The following is a 26611-nucleotide window of genomic DNA, read 5'->3' as shown; positions in this document are numbered from 1 at the left end:
ACTTCTGATTGGATTACACTCACACTTTGGAGATTGTTTTATACTGATTGACTACGCTATTATCACGGATCTTCCACTGAGTAGTATTACATGAGATATCCCGCTGAGCAAAGGACCTTTCTGAAATGCATCAGGCATGAAAATGAACAGGACATAAATATTTTATGTAGTGCATAAAATATTATGATTTCACGTTCATGTCAAATTATGTATCAAGGGAATGTATGATATAAAGATTTTGCTGTAAGGAATACGTATGAGGTACTAGCAGTATAGTACCAAATGAAATGAAACAACAATATAAAATGAACAAATAAATAAATGCTTTAGAATGTTGTAACACGCAGATTGTGTTTTATATTGTGATTAACAAATTTATGAATTTGGTTGAAAGTGAACAGTGCACAGCACATCCAAGTCTGTGTACTTGTCATATGTTGCTAGTTTATGTAACCTGTGTTGACAGCACACGTAGCGGTGCAGCACCACTTGATAATCTTGAAAATATTTTCATTTGAGAAGGAATAGGATTAGGAAATAGGAGTGCATCCCCTCAACAAAACACTGCATATTTCATAAACTACATATTTCATATTTTCACACTTTCACATCGTGGCATGGTATACTTGAATATAGTTTATTTATTTATTTATTATTTACTTATAGTTTTCAAAACACATAAAAGTACTTATCCATTGGACGCAGGCACGGCTGCACATGATATATTTGCATTGCACAACGATTCAACAATTATTCCATTTACAGACAGTTTCTTCTAGAATAAGAGACGCAATGGCAGTCTGATAGTGGATTGAACTTGGAATGATTCCGTTTTGCAGAGAATTGTACATCTGCACCATATTTCCAATCTCTCTAATGTAGTGCAACATTTTGCACAATGACATGAGGTTATGGTATATTCTCTCCTCGACTTCTAGTGCAAACTGATCAAGTGTTGCCTTTTGGGACCACAAGTAGCATAACCTTTACTCATGCACACCCGGCAAGTTCTTTGATGTTATGGATTCATGCCATCAAGCTTATGTCTTATGACATTTTGTATAACATTTCTAGACTATGGGGTCCTGTATTTGTAGATTGGTTGAGTTTTCTCATCTATCTGGTGAGAACGTATTATCGCACATGTGACGTTGAGCTAGAACACACTGTGTTTGTACCACTGGAGGTCTTTATGCTAATTATTGTGCATCAGACTATGGGGTCCCATATTTGTAGACTGGTTGAGTTTTCTCATCTACCTGGTGAGAATGTATTATCGCGCATGTGACGTTGAGTTAGAACACACTGTGTTTTTTACTTTAATCATGCCCCGTATATTTAATTATGGGAATGTATTATTTTTAAACGTATTATTTTCCTTTAGGTGTACTATTATTGTGACGACGTGACATGCCTTAAAAGACGCTGTACCCATATTCTGTTTTACCATATATAAGGTTTTTCCTGTTTGTGTTTAACCATATTGATAGTACTCTTAAGATGTACTGGGGTGCGTATTGCCAGGCTTATGCAGTGGCGTAACAAAATTTGAGGGGGTCCCCCTGCAAAGCACATGGAGGCCCCCCCCGCGGCGTGGGCCACCATGTACCACTTTGCCCTACCACCCAGAAATCTACCCCTATGCGGAACTCTGAAGCGCTTGCCTACATGAGTAGCAAGATACAATATGCATAGGGTGTGTGGTTGGAAGGGCATTGTATTTGTTTTGAATTTGATGCTATGTTAGAGGTGTTCCCATTCTATGTTGTGCATGAGGACCACTGACTGGGGTGCATGCAGCTTATTGTGCAATAGGGTGCAGGGATTAGCAATGGCTTAAGAGGTGAGAGATGTGCACACTCACTATTTTGTTTTTCCATCTCTGCAGGTTCCTTTATGGTATATATTTTGTTCATAATCTCACCGTGGCCATTACTGCATGGAGACGTCCATTCTGAAAATACTATGCCTAGTGTTTAAAGTTAATGGTCCTGTGTAGGCACATATTAAATAGTACACAGGAGTGATGCAACAGTGTGAGAGTAGGGTAAAAGGAGTGACTGCAGGGTGAGTGAGGTGACCATATGTAAGTGCAGAGTTGGACAAAAGAATGCATGGTTAGTGATGGGCTTATTTGAGAGAGATTGCAGATTGAGAAGTTAGGGGGACAGGTGAGTGAAGTGTGACATGAGAGCAGGGTGAGTAGCGTGCTTGTGTGACTGCAGGGTGAGGAACAATGTAAACAGAGTATGTGCATTGCGAGTGCACAGTGAGGACTGTGAGTGCAGGGTGAGCGGGTGAATGGTGTGAGTGCATGGTGGTCAGTCTAAGTGCACTGTGATTGCTGCGAGAAAAGGGTGAGCGTAAAAGTGAAGGACGAGAAAGAGGAGTAACTTGTCTGAATGCAGGGTGCATTCTCGGACACTTGAAGTAACTCAGCATGTTATTTATGGCAGCGTAGGGTTTCAGGTATAAGTTAAACTATTGTTATTTTGGCATTAATAGGGATCTAGGGTTTAGGGAATAATGTGCTTATATCAACAAAACTTCCATTTTTATGATTAGGGTTGCCAGCTCATTTTGATGCCCCATACAGGACAAAAATAAGCAGTCACCTAAAGCCGTATTTTCAGCACTTATCTGTGCATATTTCAAACAGCAAATATAAATAGAAAACACTTAATTGTGTTTAAGGGCTGCCTGAATGATCCATGACTGATAATTAAAGGGAACAAAGACAGAAAAGTCACATAACAAATGAATACATACATTTTTATTTGTAACCCTATTTAGTGTCTTTAAACAACACATGGCTGGCATTTTTCTTTTGACAACCGTACTTTATATTTCTTTTCATGAAATGCCTTCTCACACTATAGCTGTAAATGTGAATTTCAAATGTAAGGAATAGGCCCAGGAGGTACTGCCTGGAACCAGAATAAACTAAACCTCTGTAACCAGTTTACAAAGGTATGCAATGGTACATTACATAATGAGAAGTCGATGCTGTGCATAAGGAAAATTTTGCATCTTGTGCATTCTGTGCTCCTCAACAAACAAGTTACCCACTAAAATCTTAACAGGGCCTACTTGGCCTCTCGTCTTTCTGGGATCAAAACACTGGGACTCATTACTTGTAGTAACTCTCAGTTAGTATGTAATCAGCGGACAGGTTTTCTATTGCACAACACGTCACTTTGTGGTCACTGCGTAGCCCTTTATTTTACTCAAAATGTGCATATTGGCATCTGCGGTCATAAACACTACATACAAAAACCGATTTAAGAGATGAAGGGGAATCACCAGGGAGAGAAAGAATGAGAACTTGGAGGAGAAAAAAGAAACAGATGAGGAGGATCTTGAAGAGGGGATGTGAAAGGACTGAAAAGATGACAGAGGCTAGAAGATGAAAAGGAGGAAACGGATGATTAGGTAACAACAATGACAAGTGAACAGTGCAGGTTCTGGGGAGAAAGTAGATGATGAGCGCCAGTAAGGAAAACCGAATGAGGAATAAAAAGGAAAACAGTGTGGCGATGTATGTTATCTCATTTATAATGAAGAGCCTCTCTGAGGACCGGCCGGGCCCGGGCATGCACACACTATTTAATTAACGAAAAGGCTTATATGTCAAGATATGGCAGGCTGTGAAAATACAGTAATAGTCAATGTGCCCTTTCAGAGCCTTTGGCTTTTGAGGCGATTTCTGTGAAAGCTGTGCTTTAAAACGCACTATATGAGCCCATTAAAAAATATGAGGAAAGAACCTCCCCTGCACCCACCCAGACCCTCCTAGAGCAAGTCAGGATTGCTTTCTTCCCTCACTGTGTTTCTTGAAAAGTATTACACCCCACCCCACCACATACACAGATCTCCCGTCGTCACCGAACATGGGATTGGTATGGTATTTAAGCATCTTCCATGGACACTTCTAAGGTCGCATATCGGCCATTATCATGCAAGTGTGCCAATGTAATCATAAGTTGGCTGTCAAGTGTCAAATGAGCTAAGTCGTTGAGGGCCATTTCCACAGACTGCTCAGTCAGTGACTGCGCTGCAGTTAATACATATATCTACTACTCGCCTCCCCCTCTGCCGGTTGTTTATTTACCGTTTGTTTGTTTACAAGCAACTCATGGAATAAATCCAGACGTCTGAGGGATGCGTTTATTTCAATTTGTTTTCTTCATGTCAGCACCATGAGATCTGGAGAATGCAGATGCAGTTGCTGAAAACATGCGGCCGGTATACAGACAGAGAGGCAAAAAGCTTGGGCAAGGCAAGAGGGGGTGATGTAGGATATTCATGCGAGATGAAAGGAGAATGCTGCTGGCTCACTGGATGGAGAGTGGATGATTATGTACCTGTGCGCACAATTAGTGGTTGAGAAATACAAACAGTGTAACAAAGTTGTGTCCTTCCCTTCTTTTCCTTTATTGTGGTGATGTTTAAGTGGCTGTGCTAAAGTACTTCAGCATAATCGGGGAACGTTCATTAGATATGTGTTCTGCATTTAAAAAACTCCATGAGCAAAGCAGTACACACGGGAGCAGAGCACGTTTTATTTTCCATTCTGGTTTTTTATCCCCCAACTTAGCTCGTGTAACTGCCTTCCTGCCCTTTAGCAACCGCCCCCCGCCCCACCCACCCCAGTGCTTCTAAATAGATAAACATCCCCCCTAAATACTAAATAGATAAACATGCCGTGATTCATGCTGTCCGGCCCACGTGACAAAAAAGGGCTATGCTGAGTGAATGTGCATGTTTGGTTTGGGAACACAAATGTCACGTTCAAGACCCGGTTATTTGGATAATTAATGGGTGGGAGGCACATTAATGAAAGGGTGAAGGTGAGCAATGCAAATGCGAAAAGTACATTTTCCTAAGCTGCATTCGTTATTTACCAAGCGCTGGCAAAACCAATAAGTTTGTCAAGGCTTTTTGCCAATTGCATATGTTCCGCTGTGATACATGAGCAGGCTCGGATCGTCGGACTCGGAGTCGGACGCAGACTCACCTGACACCTGACCTGAGGTTGCGGGCCTGGGCCTGGGCCTGGCCTGCAGCTCCGAGTTCTGTTAGGTGCAATGCCGCAAGCGGGACGGGCAGAGGCTGCAGCCAGCGCAAGGCTAGCCAGGTAGGGGGCCGGGGTGAAAATAATTGAAATGATGGTGGATAGAGGCCCGGCCGGTGGCGCAGTGGACTTCGGACAGCTTACTCATCTCTAAGGCGCATTTTTAATTGCGTGTGGGCATGTCATGACAAATAGAATCACAAGCCCTTCACCCGCCCCTCACCCTGTACAACGCGCATACGCTTCCCGGGGCCGGAAGGAAGCCTGAAAGTGAAACACCCACCACGTCATTTATTTAATTTAAAGAGAGCCTTGCATAGGGGCCTGGGGCCCACGCACTATTGTAACTATCCTCAGGGGCCCCGGCCGGGACCCTCCCACCATTTTAACTATCCTCAGGGGCCCCGGCCGGGGCCTGCACCATTTGCAAGAACATCAGGAGCCCCGGCCGGGGCCTGCACCATTTGCGACAACATGGGCCCCCGCACCATTTGCAAGAGCCTTTGGGCCTCGGCCGGGGCCCCGCACCATTTGCAACAGCCTCAGGGGCCCCGGCTGGGGCCCGCGCACCATTTGCAAGTGCCTCAGGGGCCCCGACTGGGGCCCGTGCAACAATCACTTAAGAGCCTCAGCGCGGGCCCAGGCATGCATGCCAAGGCTTGCGCACCATCACCAATTAATTTATTAAGGAAGCCGCTGGGCGTGCAGAGCGCACAGCGCACCATTGAAATCCTCGATGTATTGAGAGGGGACCAGGGCCCCTGGAGCGCGGTGGCCCCCCCCGCAACGCGGGGCCCTGTGTTACGCCCATGGGCTTATGACTTCTAGCTAGGGCACATCTTGTTTACATATGTGTTCTTCCTTTTGAACTCGCTTACGGTAATGCATGACTGTCCTTTAATATATAAGTGTGCTCTCAGGCGTATGGTGCTTACGATGCCGTTATATGTTCATATTAATGCTGTTATAACATTTAGCTTCATTGTATACAAGTGCTGTGAAGCTCGTGTAACGATCCGAAGTACCCCCAAGATGGCACTGTTTGATGCATCAAAATCATTCTTATGGTGTAGCTTACAACAAATAGGAGGGGCCCAGGGGGAGCTGTGCGCAAGCCGGTCTCCCCCTGGGTTGATCGCACAAGGGAGCGGCCAGGTGCAGGGTATTTTAGTTAATTAGGCGTGCGGGGGAAGTTTACTTATAGGGGTTAGGAAGGGTGGGAAAAGTCACTGTGCCCGAGGGAGGCGGGAGGCAGAGGTCTTGTTTCGCGCAATAAACAGACCACGCAGTGTCAGCGTAAAAGGCCGTTTTATTAGACCAGGCTGCGTAATCTGTACATAACAAGAAACGTAAAACAGGAAATAACATCAAACCCCCACTCACACTCCCCTCTCATTCGTTTCACATGTTTCACCTCATCACAAACCCCTAGAAGCTCCATACCATACTTTATTCCTGCCCCTCAATCACTTGTCATCCAGCCCGCTCCTTGCGTCCTTCCACTCATGCCTCTATCCACCATTCGAATTCCCCCCCCCAAGGGATGGGTGTGCCCGCTCTTGACCCCCCTTTCCCTTCAAAGTACCGCCAACTCTGTAGGACGGTTCCCTGCCCCACCCCCCCTCTCAGGTCCGTCAGCCCGCCCCAATCACACCCGCACTCACTCCCTGCGACACCAGATAGCCTCATTCCATAACTTGCTCACTACATCTCTCATCTCCATCATGTAATAAGCATTGCCCAGCTGGGACAAGTGCACTCCTTCATCCCTAAAAACTAAAGGTTCCTCGAGTCGAATCCCTCCGTGTGCAATTACTTTAATGTCTTTGTCACCACAGTAAAGTCTCATTGCCCTGTTGAGCTTCCTTCCTGCCTTTTTGATTGCCCCATACTTCATCGCCCCTCTCCACACTTTCCTGGGGACCAACTCTGTCCAGGCAATGCAGGTCCCTGCAAGCCTAGATTTCAACACCTCCAGGTCCCGTTGCATAAGCTGTAAAAGCGCCAAACCTGACAGCTGCACCAAGTCATTTTCTCCCAGATGTATTATCAACAAATCAGGGCATCCCCTCTGCAGGATCATCTTCGCGAACCAGGGCAGTAGTGCCCCCATCGCATGCCACCTTTGCCCCACCATTGTACCTCGTGCAAGTGTCCTTTCAGTCCCAGGTTACGGCTGTAAACCTGTTGCTCCGCATATTTGGACGCCCAATGCACGAAGGAGTGCCCAACAATCCATGTCACCGTCTTACTGCCCGGTCCACCCACGCAACCTACGAAGAAAAAGATGTTAGAAACAAGACAAACAACCATGAATCAACCAACTTCCTGCCTGGGACCATCTAATTTCCTCACATACCTCTCGCAACAGCGTGACTTCCACCGCCCAATCCTCCTAATCCTGTCCCAGGACCACCCCAACCTGGCCGCAGCTGTCGCAGCCCCAATCCTGAAGGAGTGAGTTCCGAAACCAGACGCATCCAACCCCAATCGCCGCAAAGCCTTGCGCAACACAGCCAACAATTGTCCCGACGTCAATCTCGCGCCCGATGCATGACAGAAAATGTCCCCACGCGCCACACTCACCGTCCCCAGGAAAGTCTGCCAATCAACCACAGGGCACACTCCCCCACCCTCCGTCTCATTCAGCCACATCCACTTACCCCTGCCCAACTGATCAGTCTTCGAGCACTGCAACCAAATACCCAAGCAACCACCATCCACCCGAATCTCCTCGAACAACCTACCAGCCATACCCCTCGCACCCAGCAACTCAGACACCCTGAAAGCCCCGAAAAACATCCACACCATACACAATCGAAAAAGGCCAACCTCCACCAGGTCATAACCACATTCCGGCAACACCCCAACCAACCGGACCAACAACTAAAAAGTAACCGCTTCCCGCAGCCCCCCCCCCCACTCCTGCATTCCCTGCCCCAACCCCGCAACATCCTGCTCATGATCACATCCTTAGTCGGATCAAAACCCAGAAACAAGGCACAGTAAAAGGATATCCCGGCTAATTTGCCAGAGATCGTGGCCGCAGTCAAACCCTATCAATACAGTCCAACACAAACCGTCTCAGCCCTTGTTCAACCTCAGACTCAACCCCAATGACACAATCCAGATTCCACCCCATGAAAGCACTGAATTCAGACCATGCCAGACGATACGTCCGTCTCGTGGTGTCTGCTACAGAGCCCTCCACCAGGCCAATCATCCTCACTTCCCAAGGCCCAGATGCCGGCCGGCAGCTCGGTCTTGCAAGTATCCGCTCCCGGTGCCAGGTGGCGAAACCGCTGCCACTGCGAATGAGACAAAGCATCTGCAATGTCATTATTCGCCCCAGGGACATGCTTTGCTCGAAACACCACATTCAACCGCAAACATGCCAGCATGAACCTCCGCAACAGCCGCAGCACTCTCAGGTCCCTTGCCCTCTGATGATTCACCAGATCCACCACTGTCATGTTGTCCACATGGAAGAGCACCGACCTGTTCTGAAATTCCTCCCCCCACACCTCCAGTGCCACCAGCAAAGGGAAGAATTCCAAGAAAGCAATGCTCCTCCCTTGTTTGAGCCAGGAGGCCAGCCAGCTCTCCGCACACCACCTGCCGTCCCAGAAAACACCAAACCCCGCTGACCCAGCCGCGTAAGAGTAAATTTGGCATTGCCAGACCGCCCTCTCCTCATCAAAGTCCAGGGACACGTCGTTAAAGTCTTGCAAGAATGTCATCCAGGTCCTCAAATCTGCCCTCACACCCATGGAAATCTTGACTCTGTGATGTAGAAGCACTGCACCCGACATGGCCATGCCGAGCCGCCTACAGAACGTCTGCTCTGCATGCACCAACCGACACACAAAGTTAAGGAAACCCAGTAGTCTCTGAACCGCATGCAAAGGAATCCTCTTCTCCCCAACCGCCCAGTCCAGACATGCCAGTATCTCCGCCACCTTGGCAGCAGGGAGGGGCGCCAGCCACTGCACCGAGTCCAGCTCGATCCCCAGGAACGTGAGGCAACAGCTGGGACCAGCTGTCTTCTCCAGTGCCAGAGGCACACCAAACTGAAGGGCCATCTCCTGGAATCGCGACAGGGCCCTGCCGCAATCCCCGGAACCTGCCCTCCCCAGGAAGAGGAAATCATCCAAGTAGTGAGTGACCTCACGGCACCCACTGACTCGCACCATGACCCACTGCAGGAAAGTGCTGAATAGCTCGAAAAGAGCGCAGGAGATAGCACATCCCATGGGCAAAACTTTGTCCACGTCGATAGCCCCCCCAAACTGCATCCCTAAGAACGAAAAATCCGCCGGATGAATAGGCAGTAAACGGAAGGCTGACTTGATGTCGCATTTCGCCAATTCAGCCCCCGCCCCACACACCCTCACCAGACGGATCGCATCGTCCACCGACGCATAGAGCACTCTAGAATCCTCCTCTGCAATAAAGTTGTTCACAGACTGGCCCTCCGGCCATGACAAGTGGTGTATCATCCTGAACTCACCCTCCTCTTTCTTTGGCACCACCCCCAATGGAGAGATGATCAGGTCCGCCAAAGGCCAGTCAGTAAACGGGCCAGCTACCTTTCCTTCCTCAACCTCCTTCTTCAATTTTGCAGACACTACACTCGGCAATTCCTCAGCAGATCTCAAGTTGTCGGCCCACCGGCACTCCCTAGGACCTTGGTAGCCCACTCTAAAACCCTCTGTGAAGCCCCAGAACAGCCGCGCCGCAGCCTCCTGATCCGGGTAGCACGAGAGCCAGGGGGCCATCGCCTCCACCCTAACCGGTGTAGGCGCCCTTCTGTCCAGGGTGGCCCGACCTCTGGCGTTCCTCCACTGTTCGGAGGGTGTAGCGAGGTTGAGGCACTGAGTAAGGGCATGTTTCCTGCCGCATTTTGAGCACTCATGCTTGAACTTACAGGGATATCTGGAACAATACCCCTTATTGTAGCTCCAACAGGCCCTTGTGGAATATCCCCCAGGCTTGGACTGTTGACCCAAGACGATGGTGTTGGGCACTGTTCCACCCCCCGCCCCGCCTTGGGCGGGACGCGGCGGAAAAGACCGGTACACAACCGGCAAGCCACTGGCCGTGTGTGTAGACGCAGTGGAGTGCGTGGACGCCATCCACTGCACCCAGAGTTCCTGATCAACTTCCCCCCCAACTCTTCTCGGGATTCGCAATGACCCTAGCTCTAAACTCCTCATCATAGCTCAGCCTGGCAAAACCCCCGAACTGCATCTGGGCCTTGTGAATGATGTCCATGTATTTGAAAAGTGCAATCTCCCTGTCCAAATACTTCTCGCAATAAATACTGGCATAAATCAAGAAAGCTGAAGTCCAGTTCCCCTTTGTCACTGGCACCCTAGGGCGCCTCGTCAGCTCCCACTTCTCCTCTTTGGACCCCTCCTTTGCCTGCACCTCCCTATGCAGTAGCTTAAAGACATCCACAAATTCATGCCTCCAGATCCATGCCCTTAGTTTCTCTGAGAGATGCGAACCCAATGGCATAGCCAAGCCCATTTACGGCAGTTTCTTTGGAACCTTCACACCCTTCTCCTCTTTACCATCCCCCTTGTCAGTCTGCATCCCTGTCGTCACCGACTTACCGTCCACCTCCTCACCATCCCCAGGTGGACCGCCCGATGGCTTCTCCGACTCCCGGACTGAACCGTCCCCCACTCCCACTGACCTGCAGGTTCTCTTATGCCCCTCCCCCCCCCGGGGACCGTCATCCCAGGCTGCCCACCAGGATCCCTCACCTGTGAGTGCCGTGGTCTGTTCCTTGGGCCGTCCTCTGGGCACCGTCACCTGGACCGCTGCCGTCCCGGCCTTGGTCTTCGTCGACGTCGGGGCCTGTAACATACCAATGTCGCCGTGGTCCGCAGCGCCGCCTAAGCCTTCTGAGTCATCCCGCACCTCCCCGTCCTCCAGCTCATCACTCTCCGCGCCATAATCCAACTCAAGCACCGGTTCCAGATCCACACGCACACTCTCCACCTCCTTCACAGCTCTCTTCACGCCTTTCTGCACACCCCCATGTGCACGCATGCCAGTCTCCACATGTGCCGCAGGAGCCCGAGCCCTTGGTTGAGGGACAGCTGCCGCAGACTGCCCTGCTGCTTCTGTCCTGCGTTTTGGAGCCGTCTTGCCAGGCACCCCCGGGCTCTGCCGACAGCCGCCGGCTTGGATCCCCTCCCGCCCCTCAGGTCGCTCCAGCCTGAGTGGGCCCCAGCACCATCGGGCCTCAAAGCCGTCCTGGCCGTCCCTACGCCCGCCATAGCTCTCGGGGGGGGGAGGTTCCACCACGTTCTTCCTAGCCCTGACTCTCCTGAGCTCCTCCTCCAGCTCCGCCTCCCGTTCCTCCTCAGAGGTCGGGGTGGGGGGGCCTTCCACCTCGTGACCCCACACTGCTCCCACCCTGGCCCTGGTCTGCTCATTCAACCTGACCTCCCGCATCTGTTCGAGGATCCTCTCCTCCCTGGCCCTGTCCTCCCAGGATAGCGCACCCCAGATCTGAGGGGGCGGGGGTGGGCAGTAGCCCATAAGCTCGGCCCCCGGGGGGAAGAAACCACCCTGCCCAAACCCAGGGGCCCACCCAGGCACTCCACCCATGGGAACCAAGACCGCCGCCCCACCCTGGTCCACGGACTCCCCGGCCGGCTCCTGCCTTGCCAGGGCAGGGGTGCCTGCCCTGGAGCTGGTGGACAGGTCAATGGAGGCTTCCTCCCTCTGCCCCTCCTCCACAGCCCCATTCTCCCCCTGCAGGCCCTCCCCGATGGCGTGGAAATCCGCCTGACCCTCTACCACACTGGCCCTGGACACCTCCCCTGGACCCACCGCCAGCACAGAGGGTCGCGAAAGGCTGTCCCCCTTCCCTCCCCCTCCCCCACTCCAAGCGGAGTGTGAACAGGCCCCAGCAGCTGGGGCGGGGGGCCGCGCCCTTCACAGCATCCCCGGAGGCCCCAGGCAGGAACTCGATCGGATGGTAGGCCCGCAGGGGCAGGCTCTTACGCTTCCCGCCCCTCGCCGGGTCCCTGGGCGCTCCGCCCCCCCCTCCGATCGCTTGCCTGCCCACAAGCGTCTGGCTCGTCGTCGAGACATGCCACAACCGCGGCCTTGACCCCGGCTGAGGCCGCTCGCGTGCCCCTGGTGGCCCCCACCAACGCCTGCCCCAACACACCTGGCTGCAATAAATCTTCGCGGCCAGACCTCCTCGGACGTTACACCCGACATGGTGCCAAATCCCACGCTTCCGGCATGTAAAATGAAACGGCTGCCGTAGCAAACAGCCCCCGACGACAATGCGTACTCCACCGCACACTAACCTTGCTAAACTTTGCAAAATGCCCTACACTGGACAATCCCTTTCTTTTTCTCCCTCCCGATGGTGCCAGGCGCAGGAACTGGAAGTTCCCTTCCTCCCCTGCGCCTATATACCCACCCCCTAACTCCTCCCCTTCCCCTGCCTGTCCTATCTCGCGCGAATGACCCCCGGGGGAAGACTAGTCTGCGACTGTGCTTCCCCCGGGGCCCGGCATTTTGTCTTTTGTCTTGCACAGCGTACCTTGGTCTATCGGCTGGCTTCATGGCTGCTCCTGATGAAGTGCGGGAGGCTGTTCATGTGCTTTGTGCTGCCGGTCGGGGGGACCTGCTGCAGCCTGGTATTCCTGGAGAGGCGTGGGTGGGGCTTGCGCGCTCCACCCAGAAGGCGTAAAGAGGCGTGGCAAAGGCGGTAGCTGCCTGTTTGTCCCCAGGAATGCAGGAGGAGGACGACTGCTCCGCCGCCATGCCGGTTAGCGGTGAGCATGGTGAGGCAAAGACCGCGTCGGACCTTGAGGACCCCCCGCTGGGCTTTCCGGAGCTTCGATGGTACGTGCGGCCCCTTTGTTAGTTGCATGCAAGTGTGCTGGAGTCAGCGCTCGAAGGGGGGAGGTCATGGGGGAGGCCTGCAAAATTGCGGGGCGGAGCCTTGGGTCGGGCTGCTTCCAGAGGGGGAATTGGCATGCGTGGACGGCGTGCGAAGAGTGCGGGGGGCTTGTACTTGTTGGTAAACAACGGCATGAGGATGTTACTGCCCCTTGTACACCGCAGCAACGTTTTTAGGGGGGGAACATCCATAACAACGCGGTCAAAACACTGCGCTGCCATTACCACGTGTCTTTTACAACGCAAGTCATTACCACGACTTGCGCTGGAGGGCGCTGTAGACTAAGGAATAGTAGATTTACTATTCCAACACCTTCCCTACTGTACGTAGGCTGGAGTTGGAATAGTAAATCTTACTATTCCTAAGTCCAGCACCCTACAGCGCAAGTCGTGGTAACAACTTGCGTTGTAAAAGATGCGTTGTGATGTACCGCGATCTAAAAGATCGCATTGTAACATCATACAACCTTTTTAGGGGCCTGGGGTGCCCAATTGTTTTCTGTGGATGGGCAACATTATTTTCTGAGCCCTAATTCCATTGTTGCTCCTGCTACTGCTTCTGTGCCTCTGGGGGTTCCTCTTGTAGGGCCAGTGGGCAACCTTGCGCAAGTGGATGGGGCTCTGCCTTTATCTGGGGTCAAGCAGGGGCAGGCTCCCAGCAGTGGGCAGGCGGTTTAGAAGGCTGGTGTGGGTGTGCAAGGGGACGCTTTGGTGCTGCTTACATGGCCTCAGCCAGTGAAGGTGTCAGGGCCCACGGGTCGCATTGGTGGTGTGGCGTGTATGATCCCTCTGCAGTTAGACGGCCCTATTTTGTTGTCTGGTTCATCTGGTGTGGGTAGTGGTGTTTCCCCACAGAAGGTTGTTTAAGATTCCTGCGGCGGTCAGTGGGTGTGGATAGGCTCCTGTGAAGGGTCGGCGGAGTCTGCTCCTGGCACAGTGGGGGCATTGGAAGGGGTTTCCGGAGTGGACCAGGCGGGTCGGAGCGGCCTGAAGGGAAAAGTTGCAATTTCAACGTCAAAGAAGGTGACTGGCAAAAGGAAGTTGTGGGTTGAGAATGCTGCGTCTCAATCTGGGGGGGTTTGCAAAGGTGGGAGATCTTGAGTGGATTTCCTTTCCTATACAGGCACAGATTTGGGGAGAACTGATATACAGTGGCAATGTTATGATGGTGGGGTTGGTGATGGAGAAATGCCTGGTGGCAGTGGGGATTGTTTTGAATCTGGGGAACAATTGGTTTTTGGCGACAGTGATGACTTGGAAAAGGCCGAGTTAAGAGATGGGGAATGTGGAGATAATGTTTCAAATGTTTTGGCTCCACAGTCCAAGGAGCAGAGGGGTGTTTCAGGGAAGACCAGTGTTTTTAGTCTTTTTCAGACGTCAAGAGTGGACCGAGCAAATGTACAGGAATCCTTACCTATCAATATTCAACAGGATGACTCTATGGCCTTTCAGCGGAGAGCCTCACAATTGCCTCAAGGTAAGGCTGGATGGTGGTCTGTTTGGGAGCAGGGGGGTCCGGCAACAAAGTCTACCAGGTCTATTGGTATTGGGGAGGAGGTGGTTTTGAATACAGTTCCTGTGGCATCACTGCCTCTGGGGCAGGCAAAGGAAGGATCACAGGCAGGAGGGGCCACAGGGAGTGTTGGCCAAGGTAGCAAGGAGGGGGAGCCAGACAAGAAGGAGGCCTCAGAGGAGGATAAAAACAAACATACATTGCCATATATGGGGATTGGTATGCCTTTATGCTCTCATTTGTTGGACAAGACCAAGAGCAGCATTTGGCGTCACAAATTTGTTGATGTTTTCAAATTGTTACATCGTGACATTCAGGCGAAGGAAGGGTCAAAGGAGGAGGAGGGGGAGTTATCTTGGCACCCTCTGGTCCCCAAAACAATAGAGAACTGGACTTCTGCCTTTTTGATATATGCTAGTGTGTATTGTGAACAGCACCAGGATAGAGCGGTTGCCATGTTTAAGTATATGGACATTATACGATAAGCTCAGATTCACTATGGGGGCTATGCGTGGCTCTCTTATAATGAGGAATTCAGGGCTCGCATGAGCCTTTTTCATGATCAGCTTTGGGGTGATGTGCACGAGGAGTTATGGCTGCAATGGATGGCGTCTGCTCAGCCGCCTGCTACTACACACACTGCGAGTGGGTTGCCTGTATCTTATCGGCCCTTTCAATATCGTCCCGCCCAGGCTTGGGCGGGGTTTGGTGGCAGGGGTCAGGCAACAGTTTTTGGGACATGTTGGAACTACAACAGGGGTTTTTGTAGTAGGCAGTTCTGTAGATACAAACATGAGTGATCCCAATGTGGCGGCAGACATCCCCTCACTCAATGTTTCCCAGGACAGAGATTCGGGGATCGGGAACGGGGCAGAGGGGAAGAGGCCAGACATTTCAGTTTGTCCCAAAGGGCTCATAAACCTATTAAGGTGGAGGTTTTGGAGCGTTGGCTGGCAGAATATCCTGACACGGAGGCGGAAAATAAATTGTTTTGGGGTTTCAAGCTGGGTTTTAAGATCGGTTATCACGGTCCCCGTCAGGGCAGGTGGTCGGACAACTTGAAGTCGGCTAAAGAATTCCCTCAGGTGGTACAGTTGAAGTTACAGGCTGAAGTTGCAGCAGGCAGGGTTGCTGGTCCGTTTGTTAGTTGCCCAGTGCCTGACTTGATTGTTTCTCCCCTCGGGGTGGTACCTAAAAAGACACCTGGGGAGTTCCGTTTGATCCATCACTTTTCCTGGCCTGAGGGTGCATCTATTAATGATTTTATATCAACTGAGGATTCCAGTGTTTCCTACGCCTCGGTGGATGATGCATTGCGTTTGGTGAGATCAGCGGGACGGGCGGCACAGTTGGCAAAAAGTGATATCCAGTCGGCGTTCCGTCTCTTACCCATCCATCCTACTGACTTTGGTCTGTTGGGAATGAATTTTCAGGGGGCCTTCTATGTGGATAAAGTTCTGTCTATGGGGTGTGTTTGGTGTCATATGCGCTATTTGAAACCTTCAGTACATTTTTAAAGTGGCAGTTTACTAAGATCAGTGACCATGAGCTAGTTTGTCACTATTTGGATGATTTTGGTGTGCACAATACACAGTAGTGTCAAAGGGCGTTGCAAATTTTTCAGGACATGACTCTGGAACTTGGTGTGCCATTGGCTCATGAAAAAACTGAAGGGCCGAGTACAACTCTGACCTTTTTGGGCATGAAATGTCAGCCATTTTGTCATCAGTGGTGGAGGAGCGCAAGCTGGAGCTCAGAAAGGTTCAGATATTGTTTGAATACCTGAATTTTGCCTGCAGGGTTGTTCGTGTTGGGAGGACATTCTGTAGGAGGCTGGGGATGTCTTTGTCTGGGGCCCATCTTCCACACCATAGAGTGCGCATTTCGGCAGCCATTAGGGAGGATCTGTACATATGGCTAACTTTTCTGCAGGATTTCAATGGTGTATCTTTGTTTTTTGCGGACAAAGATATAATCTGGAAAGTGCAGGTTTATACTGATGCTTCTGGAGCTAAAGGATTTGGAATCTTCTGGGTGGGGAGGTGGTGTGTGGAGAGTTGGCCTTTGCATTGGCAGCGTCAAGGTCGTAGCCTCGCCTTTTTGGAGTTGTTTCCGCTCTTGGTTGCATTATATGTCTGGGGTGAGGAATTTCAGAACAGAACGGTTTTGTTTCATGTGGATAACTTAGCAGTGGTTGAGTTGATTAACAAGCAAAAGGCCAGGGACCTGAGAGTGTTGCGGCTACTATATGCTTTCATGCTTAGGTGTTTGCAGCTGAATATTATTTTCAAAGCGAGACACATTCCAGGAGTCAATAATTGTATAGCAGACTCTTTGTCTTGTTTTCAGTGGGAGGAATTCCGCAGGCTGGTTCCTGGGGCAGAGATCAACAAAACTCAGATCCCACAGTGCGTCTGGGCTTGGGGGGACTGAGAATTGTATAATACATCAAGAGCAGATCAGGTCTAAGAAAGGCGTGTAGCTATGCCGGAGACCACGAAGCAGTTAGGTGTATGTGTGTAGACATGTTACTGAGTGACAGATACTAGGACAATGGCTAGGACATGTCCCATCAGACCACCCTCATGGCGGAATATCATCATGTGGGAGGTGGTGGTCACTCACAACCTCGTCCGACCATATAGTGCCGGGAATCAAAGCTGAAACTCTAGCCATGATGTCAAAACAGTGAAAATGAAAAATGAAAATACAAATAAAAGTGCAGTGCTGAAGTAAACGTGATAGATAAAATTAACTACTAAGACTCAGGACACGTTCAAGCTGAAGTCTAAGTGTCAAAGATTAAAAACACGCCGAGTAGTTGAAGACTGAAACTACTCAATAGCGCTGTGCAAAAAAGGGTCGACATGTTTCAGCCTTTAGGGGAATTACCCCGGCTTTCTTCAGGACCTATAATGTGGAATTGCTACTGCAACTAACCATGAATTGTGAACTCACAAGTAACATAACATGTACATATCTACCAGGAACTTGACACTCCAATGTTCACTGGAGAGAGAGATGTAACTTGTTTCTGTCAAGAGACACAAAAAAATATATATATAATAATACCTCACCAGTATAAGGTTCCCCACATACATCTGCATGAATACACAATCGCCGTACATTCAAACACACTTGCGCGAATAATTTGCATTCCGCATAACACAAAAAAGCATAATAGCTTAATCACACAGAGGCATTTCCTCATAGTGATACTCACCCAGCTTTGTGTGGGTGAAGACCTCACCTCGCCCGGCAACCGCTCGGGAGAATGAGGCCCCGCTTTGCAGTGTAGAAATAGGACATAGTTAGCACACAATCTATACTGTGCCCAGCCAAATTGCTCTACACCTAAACCCAACAAACGTGTGATAGACACCCATCTGTCCGACCAAGAAATTACACACACAGAGATATTTCCCGTGTCCCCAAGATGCAGTGTAGGCACTGGTATGCGCCTCTGACTAGCTAACTTAGAGGTCCAGTGGAGGACACTCATTTACAAGACATGAGTGAGATATATGAGGGATCTTAACTAAAGATGGCTGTTGTTAGAGTTGGGGAGGAAGCTGATCAAGACTCCAAACAAGACTCTCTGAATGACCATTATGGAGTTGTCCTCGTATGATAAAAACGTTTAGTTTTCAGCATCCTGTGAGCACGGTCTCAATGATCCAAAACCTATCTGGACTACTTCAAATAATGCTACCTCGAAAAAACTTGAAAAGGCTAAGTCACAGCTAACGATCGAGCTGCCCGCACCAGCCACGATAGCTCGCCGTCTCTCACCAAGGACATCACTGTGAGGCCGCCGAGCGGAGGGGGGAGACTACATATCCCATCAGCCTCAGTGGCCAGAAGCCGCACCTGGGATCAGCGCTCCAAGCAGCGCATAAATTACGGCACCATCTCCTTCGTCGCGGGGCCAAGCCGGGCTAAGCCTGGGCAAAGGGCGGGCCCTTTTAGGCCCTCAGAGGCCAAAGGAGGCTGGGCTGGGCCACTCCCCATTGTATTTATTCTATGGAACTGGACACAACTAAGTAAGCCTAAACTAGTTGACCTGTTTATTACATCTCAAGGTACTTGCTAATATGATTCCATAACTCTGTAGGGGGTGTTTTGCTTTTGTATTGCTTTTTGTGTCTGATAACGTCTTGTCACATCTAGAAATACTATCTACATTATAGCCACAAAAGGGGCCCCTAAAAATGTTATTTCACAGGGTGGGTCACTTAAGAGGACAATTGATCATTATCTAACGCGGACAACATCTGCCATAGAACGGGAAATCGTGAGGGCCTAACAACGCTTATCCCTAGAAACACTACCTAACAAACGATCCTCTATAGGGTTTTCTGAACTTCCCCAAACTCCTCCAACCTTAGGGGATGTAAGTGAGCTCATCAATGCCATTAACAACATTGGTATCTCTGTGGAGCGAGAACAAGGACCAATTAGGGTAGCTAGCCCAGACTTAAATACGGGGAACACAATGCTGTATCAGACCTGCAAATCATACCAGAGGAAAGTTTCCATGGATCTCCACCCACTACATTAAATAAAGATAATACCCAACTTATTGCATCTGGACAGGTCCCCCCCACAGAAAGGAAGCGTAAGGGTGCTAAGCACAGGGGGAGGTCGGCTAAACAAGCTAAATTGTATCAAAGTCCCCCCAAGGTTATCAATACTACCCCAAGATCTGTGAAGAGTAATATAGGACCACAAGTGCCCATATTAACCCCTCCACTAGATTTACTGGCGCAAATTGAATACCTAGTGAGATCTTTAATTCTGCTGCTAGTAGAAAGACTAAAAAGAATAGGAGAAAAGGTAGGGAATATCGAGGAAGTAACTAATGCCAACGTCGTATCAATTAAGAAACTGGTTGAACACAACCCTACTGTGAACCCTGCCGTAATTACAGTGGCTAAAATAAATGAGGCGTCGGAAACAAATACAAGTGTATCTGTGGCTCACAAAATCCCATCTCCTAACACACAGGACCCAAAATCAAATAAAGGTCCTACTCCGTCAAAGACAGCTGTCCCTATAGTGGGGCAGACTAATAAGTGTACTAACTCAGGTGGGGCAAGCACAAATCATGGCAGAATCAATAGCAGCACCACTCGTATTGACTTACCGCCAGAGGCTGCACCCTTTGTGTGTGTTCTCTCTGGGCTACCAGAGCTCCCAAATGGGAAAACAGAGGGATACCAAGAATTAAAAAATAAAGTTGCATTCTGGTTAAGCAAAAATAGACCGCTCCCCCTAATATTGACGGGAAAATTTTAAATGTTAGAAGGGTCGGGTGGTTAGGTCATATGAACAAAGACATACCAGGAGACTTGGTCATAGTCAATTTTAGGAATAACCGCGTGATCCCATACCTTCGAAGCTGGAAACCACAAATGGGAGACGGATGCATAGTAACTTGGGAACTATGCGATTTTTACCCCAAAGTACCATATATGCAATTCTTAAGACCTAGTACGGAATATGCTCCTTTTGTGGGGAATGTGGGATATGTCCCAATACAGTCCCTTTTGACTCACAACAGGTATGCACCACTGTCAACTCTTGAAGAAAATGACTGACTGCGGGTTGGTAATGCCTTTCCTCTGTCAGGGGTAAACAACGCCACTGTGCCAGTTGAGAAGTGTCTTTATGACTTACCAATCTTACCAGTCTCACCATGCCTAGGGTCTAATGACCATCCAGTATCGTACCCCTCCTCAGTAAATCTGAGTCCCACTATATTAGTCAATCAAAATATCCCCATTATGACGGGAATTGTGCCTTTGCCATCCCCCCATCACACCAAGATCTCCGGTTGGAATATAGCCAGGTTGGAGCCCAGATTTTTTGTACCTGATTGGGTGGAGTTTATAGAACAAGGGGATATTTGGTCTTTTCAGGAAACTTGGGCGGTTGCTCCTTTATTCCGCACTGGTTTCCTAAACTTTTTCAAACCTGCAGCTAAAGGACTTAGAGGGAGACCAGTAGGCTGTTTGACTACCTGGGTCCGTCAGCATGAAGGAGTAACGGTGGAAGAGATTATAATTGACAGTCCTGACATACTGGTTATTAGGATCCGTTCGACCAAGGGTCTTAATATTCTACTAGTGAATGTTTATGTAAGGGGTCTTCAGGGAACTTTCTCACTACTACACAGAGCGAGGGATAGGGGGTGGTGGTGGGAGACCTTAATACATGTTTTGAGCCGCTGGATGGAGAAGACGGGAAGCTCTCCGAGGCTGAGGACATGTTTGGGGAATTCCACAGTTGGAGCTGGTACCCATAAGGAAATGGACACAATCCGATGTGTATCTCAAAGGGCTGTGTCTTAACCTAGGACTGAGGGCAGTAAATGGTAGGGTAAAATCAGATAGGATGGGTAAAAATACTTTTAACAATGGCAGACATGGTAGCCGAATCGATTCTATTTTGATCGATGTGCAGCTATGGTCTGCTGTGGTCGATATGGAAGTCATGACCAGATTAGAAAGCGACCACAACCCTTTAGTACTGGCCTTAATAGATCATAGCTTCTCAAGGCTGTCCCCCGACGAATCTAATGTCGTCCAAGCTCAGATCACATTAAAAAATGATCTGAGAAGGGTTTGGTGGCCTAAGATAGCCACAGATGAGGTAGCCAGAACCGAAATAAGATCACTTGTCACCCAAACCATGGAGTCCCTGAGGAGTTGTGATACCCAGGACTCGATTAATGCTAGAATCCCTAGTGCCCATAGAGAGTTATTCCAGGGACTAAAAAAGCTATTTATTAAGGGTATCTCAAACCAGGGTAGAAAGGGAACCCAGAGGAATGTCTCCTGGTATGATCAGAAGTGTAGCCAGGCACACCGTGAATTAATTGGCGCAATTAAATCTAGAGTTCCGGGTTCAATACAAACCTGCCAAGCAAACTACAAATTAGCACTGAATAGTGCCCAAAAAAATTGGGATGAGGACCGCTGGAGGGTCCTTACAGAGGCTTGCGATGGTAGGAACCTATCGCAGTTTTGGCACCTTCTAAAATGGGGCAATAGTCCCACAACAGTGGGTCAGCTTTTTTGAAAATCAGTTTAAGACTCATATTGGGGCGGTAGTGGTCCTTACCTCCAAATTTTGATGAACCCCTAACATTTACACATTCAGATGTAAACTCTGTTATGAAATCTATCCCGAGTGGCAAAGCCCCAGGCCCTGACTGCATCCCAGCGGACCTGTACTTACAAGAACAGGATCTGTGGGTCCCTTATATAACCTTTTTAGACAAAACTTTAGCAAATGGTGCGCAGATCCCCGATTCTTGGTTCTGGGCTGAGATTTTGCCGATATATAAGAAGGGCGATCGCTCAGCCCCGTCCAATTATCGGCCGATCAGCTTAATAGACGCGGTACAAAAAATCACGGCCCGACTAGTTCTGGGACGCATACAGTCCTGGATGCTTGATTACGATATTTTAACAACCCTGCAGGCGGGCTTTCGGACACTTGTAGGGACCCTTGACCAGGCATTCAGGTTTATCCTGCTTTATTGGAAGGTAGTCTTCATTGGGGGTGGCAAACTATATGCGGCCTTTGTGGACCTTAGGTCTGCATTTGACCTTGTGCCAAGGGTAAAGTTATGGGAATGTTTATTAAAACTGGGCATGCCAGTAGAACTGGTGAGGCTTCTGGTAAATCTACATGCCCACACGTATGCAGAGGTTCGCTGGGGTAAGCCAGGCGAGGTGACCGATATGTTTCGAAGGGTGTCAGACAAGGTTGTGTATTGGCCCCTACTTTGTTTTCCTTATTTATTAATGGGGTCCTAAACTATTTTACAAACCACCCTACTGATGCACCATCCCTGACTGGTATGAAAATCCCCCTACTCATGTTCGCGGACGACACGCTTTTAATATCCAAAACGAGTCAGGGACTACAGCTAGCCCTGTCTAGGTTTGAACTGTTTTGCCGCAAGCATGAGTTAGAGGTTAATGTGGCCAAGACCAAGTTTATGGGTCTCCGGGGGAAGAGCCCAATTACAGCCAAGGTAACAATGGGTGGGGCTACCCTTGGACAGACATTGGTCTTTACCTATCTTGGTGTCACTTTTAGTGATAATCTAAGCTGGAACCCCCAGATAGCACTCCTTTCTTTAAAGCACACCCAATTAGGAGGAGCTCTCCTTAAAGAACATAGATGCTCCCAAACAAAACCCATTTCCCCCCTTATGAATATCTATGGCTCCAAAATCTTGCCAGCGGTGTTGTATGGTGCAGAGCTTTGGGGTTACAGTAATCTTGATCCCATTAAAGTGGCCCAAAATAAATTCCTTAGGGCAGCTACAGGTCTTCCGCTGTCAACACCCCGTATTCCCCTCCTTTATGATCTAGGGTGCCAACCGGTTGAGGATGTTGTGCGCTATAGACCACTGGCGTTTTGGCGGAGCCTGTGGACTACGCCTGAACTATCCCTCTATGCTAAAGCCCTGTTAGAAGTTAGAAATCTTCAGGGTTCTCACAGGATAGGCTGGTTGAGTGACCTCAGAACCACACTATTTGATATGGGGTTGGGAGAACTCTGGTCTAATTCAAACACAGTTATTTTTCCCCCGAAAAAGCTGATGAGAGATCTGTACTGGGGATGGGCCGTCTCTAAAAGACATGCTTCACTGGCAGACGGCTCATTGACGGCATCATTTGTGTCGGTGAAAGATGTCTGTCGCCTTGAAGGCTACTGGAATGTTATTACCAGGCCCCTGGATCGCAAGCTATTTCATCAGCTTAGGGTAGGGACACTACCGCTACGGGGTCACACGAAGTCTTGGGCAAATAGTGGTAATGGATATTGCCCAGTGTGTGTAGAGTCGGAAGAAACACTTGACCACTTCCTCTTCGTCTGCTGTTTATACCATGCCCCAAGACATAAGTGGCAACACCCAGTCTGTAGGGCATTGGGTACACGTTTGGCGAAGACAGCTAGCAGAATCTTGAACACCGACACCTCTTTATTGGTGGTAATTGGGGTTGCTAAATTTACTAGTTGGGCCTGGATCCTGCGGTTAAGGTTGATCAACTCTCTATTAAATGTTCCCTAACCTGCCAGATCGGGTACAGGTTTGATGTACTGGTGAACGCTATATTGTACCATAAATGTCAATTTTTAAGAGTTTTTATTGTAAATGAAGTCTTGTATATTGGGATTTAATGCTATTTTATCTTGTTCTTAATGTATATTAATGTATTGTTTTAACCATAGTACACAATCTTACCCATATTTGCGAATTTGCACAATAGGATAACGTACCCACTCCAAATTGGCTGTTTTTTAGGGGCTGGGATTGTTTTATATGGTTGATTTGTGTAGTATGTATTTTATGATGAAATATCGAAATAAAGACTTTTTTGACTTGACTTGATTATGGAGGTGAATACAGAGGTAAGGGGACGTCATGGTCTCTATCGACCATGATTTATACATGGTAGATATGTTGTCTGTTGACACCTGTTGACTGAAGGAGTGGCGTGGTCTGATCTGATTGCTCACTTTTTTCCCAACTAAGATTGTTGGCCGTTATGTAGGCTCCTTGACCATGGAATTTTTAGAGCGATTTGTGTCTTCTGATCTGACCTCCTGGTGAATACGGAGTTAAGATTTTGATGTGTTTGGTTTCACTTCATAAAACTTATTGGTCAGCACCACTTATATCGATGATGACGGAAATTTAGCTGTAAATAAGGTTGATTTTATGAACCTTAAAGTCATGTCCGGTTTTCCTATTGTCTAAATTGTTTCTCAGATTTGTTGTGTCTTTAAAGATAAAGTATATTAGGTCATGCTAGAAACTAATGACACACACTGATGTATATTTTCCTTACTTTAGGACCCAGGATTATGTCTATTTGTATCTGCTTGAAAGTCTGTGGTACTTACAAATCTTATGCACGTTTTATGGTAAGATGTGTGCTATTTTGTGATGCTCTAAGTGCCTTTAGTAGGGTACCATATTTAACTTTTTTGTCTGGTTTTGAACTGTGGCTTAGGTTTAACTAGGTTGGAGTTGAAACCAAAGATGATATTTTACCATGATACAATTGTCCACCTCTCTCTCCTGGCTTGCAGTTTTACATGTACATTTCTTGAAAATTGAAATGACAATGATCCCTTGTGATACATGTTTAATTAGATTTTATCTTAGTAGGACTGTCAATTTTGTGTTATTGATGATCATATTATTTTTATATATATATATATATATACATTCCACAGAATACTGCTTTCTCTCAATATCCTTGCTGGACACAGTACACCACGAACATCAATCCTGCATCAAAGGCGGTCTTTTTATTCAGCAAAATCCATAGGCAATTCAACTCTGAATAAGGAGTTTTTTATATATATATATATATATATATATATATATATATATATATATATATATATATATATATATATATATATATATTCAATGAAAAAACCATTGGTTTTAGGCCATATATAGTTAGGGATTTGCATTTACAAAACCTTATTTTACTCGCATAAAACCATTGAAATTCCATATATAGTTATAAGCGCTAACTATATATCGCGCACCCGCAATCCACTGCTGATGATGTCACATATTACATCATTCATGACATGGTTAGTGACATCACTGATGACATCACTGATGACATCTCAAATGACATCACTGATGACATCACTGATTACAACATCCAGTGACTGTATGTTTCTGTAAAGTTAAAATATGTTTTACATATTGAAGAATGAGTGGATATATAAGTGTCTGGATGAAGGATTTACTAGGTGCATGACTGACTGACTGATTGAGTGAGTGATTAAATGTGTCTCACTGAGTGCATGGGTTAGTGACTAAACTGTTTTAATTTGTGCATCATTATATCTGTTGTTCTACAAACTGCTGCATATGTTGATCAGTAGCTATATGAGTAACTGTATGGGTTATTGATTGGTTGTCCAAGTATTTGTATGGGAAACTGAGTGTGTGTATGGGTGGCTGGAAGGTGTGTGACTCTGTACATAGATGTGTGAGTAGTTGATTCACTATATGTATAGATTCAAAAGTGCATGTGCAAACAGCTGTATGGGCGGTTGACTGTGCATGAGTGTATTAGTGAGTGAATGGATATCTCAGTGCTACATGTCAAAGTAAGTACATATGTAAAACACAGTACATGTGAGAGTTGACATCTATAAATAACTGTGCATAAGAGCCAGTGAATGTGTGAGTGGCTGTATGGATCATTGTGAACATGTATCAGAGATTGTATAAGAGAGTAAAGTAAATATGTGTTAGTATATGTTTGAATAAGTAAGGTGTGTATAACTGTATAGTTGAGAAAATGGAGGTGTGATTGATTTTTGGCATAACTGACTAGGTGTGTGAGTAACTCCATGGATGAGTGACAGTCTGTGACTGTCTGTTTACACTGATTGTATCTAAGGTTATATTAGAGTCTGAAGAGGTTCATGGTATTATCACATGAATGATATCATCAGTGATGTTATCAGTCATGTCAAATGAGATGTTTTCAGTGATGTCATCAGTGATGTCATTTGAGATGTCATCAGTGATGTCACTAACCATGTCATGAATGATGTAATATGTGACATCATCAGCAGTGGATTGCGGGTGCGCGATATATAGTTAGCGCTTATAACTATATATGGAATTTCAATGGTTTTATGCGAGTAAAATAAGGTTTTGTAAATGCAAATCCCTAACTATATATGGCCTAAAACCAATGGTTTTTTCATTGAATTTTCAAGGTTTTGTAAATGCAAATTCCTAACTATATATCCACTATAACCTATGGTTTTTTCTGTGAATTTCATTGGTTTTTTAATAGCAAATATGAAAAACTTTAAAATGTCAAGTACGTGATAGATAAAAACATTTTCGTATTTATGCACGCTGATGTGCTTTGAACGCTGCCCCCCTCCCCTCTTTTCTCTTAGTAGTACTCTCTCTTTGCAGATAGTGAAGAGTAGTTAACGCAGGCCTTTACCCCCGTTGTAATCCGTCCTGCCTGCTTGTCTCTCCATTTGATTGATTATTATCCAAGCAT

General features: G+C 47.8%; 1 protein-coding gene across 1 annotated transcript in view; it reads right to left on the bottom strand.

The window, feature by feature from the left end:
* The window catches only part of LOC147747365 (interleukin-12 receptor subunit beta-2-like), a 553753-nt gene that overhangs the window by 149251 nt on the left and 377891 nt on the right, over positions 1 to 26611 (bottom strand). The window lies entirely within an intron of this gene.

Source organism: Lissotriton vulgaris, chromosome 1_1 (genome assembly GCF_964263255.1).
Source record: "Lissotriton vulgaris chromosome 1_1, aLisVul1.2, whole genome shotgun sequence".
NCBI lineage: Eukaryota > Metazoa > Chordata > Amphibia > Caudata > Salamandridae > Lissotriton > Lissotriton vulgaris.
This window is presented reverse-complemented; position numbering and strand designations above follow the sequence as displayed.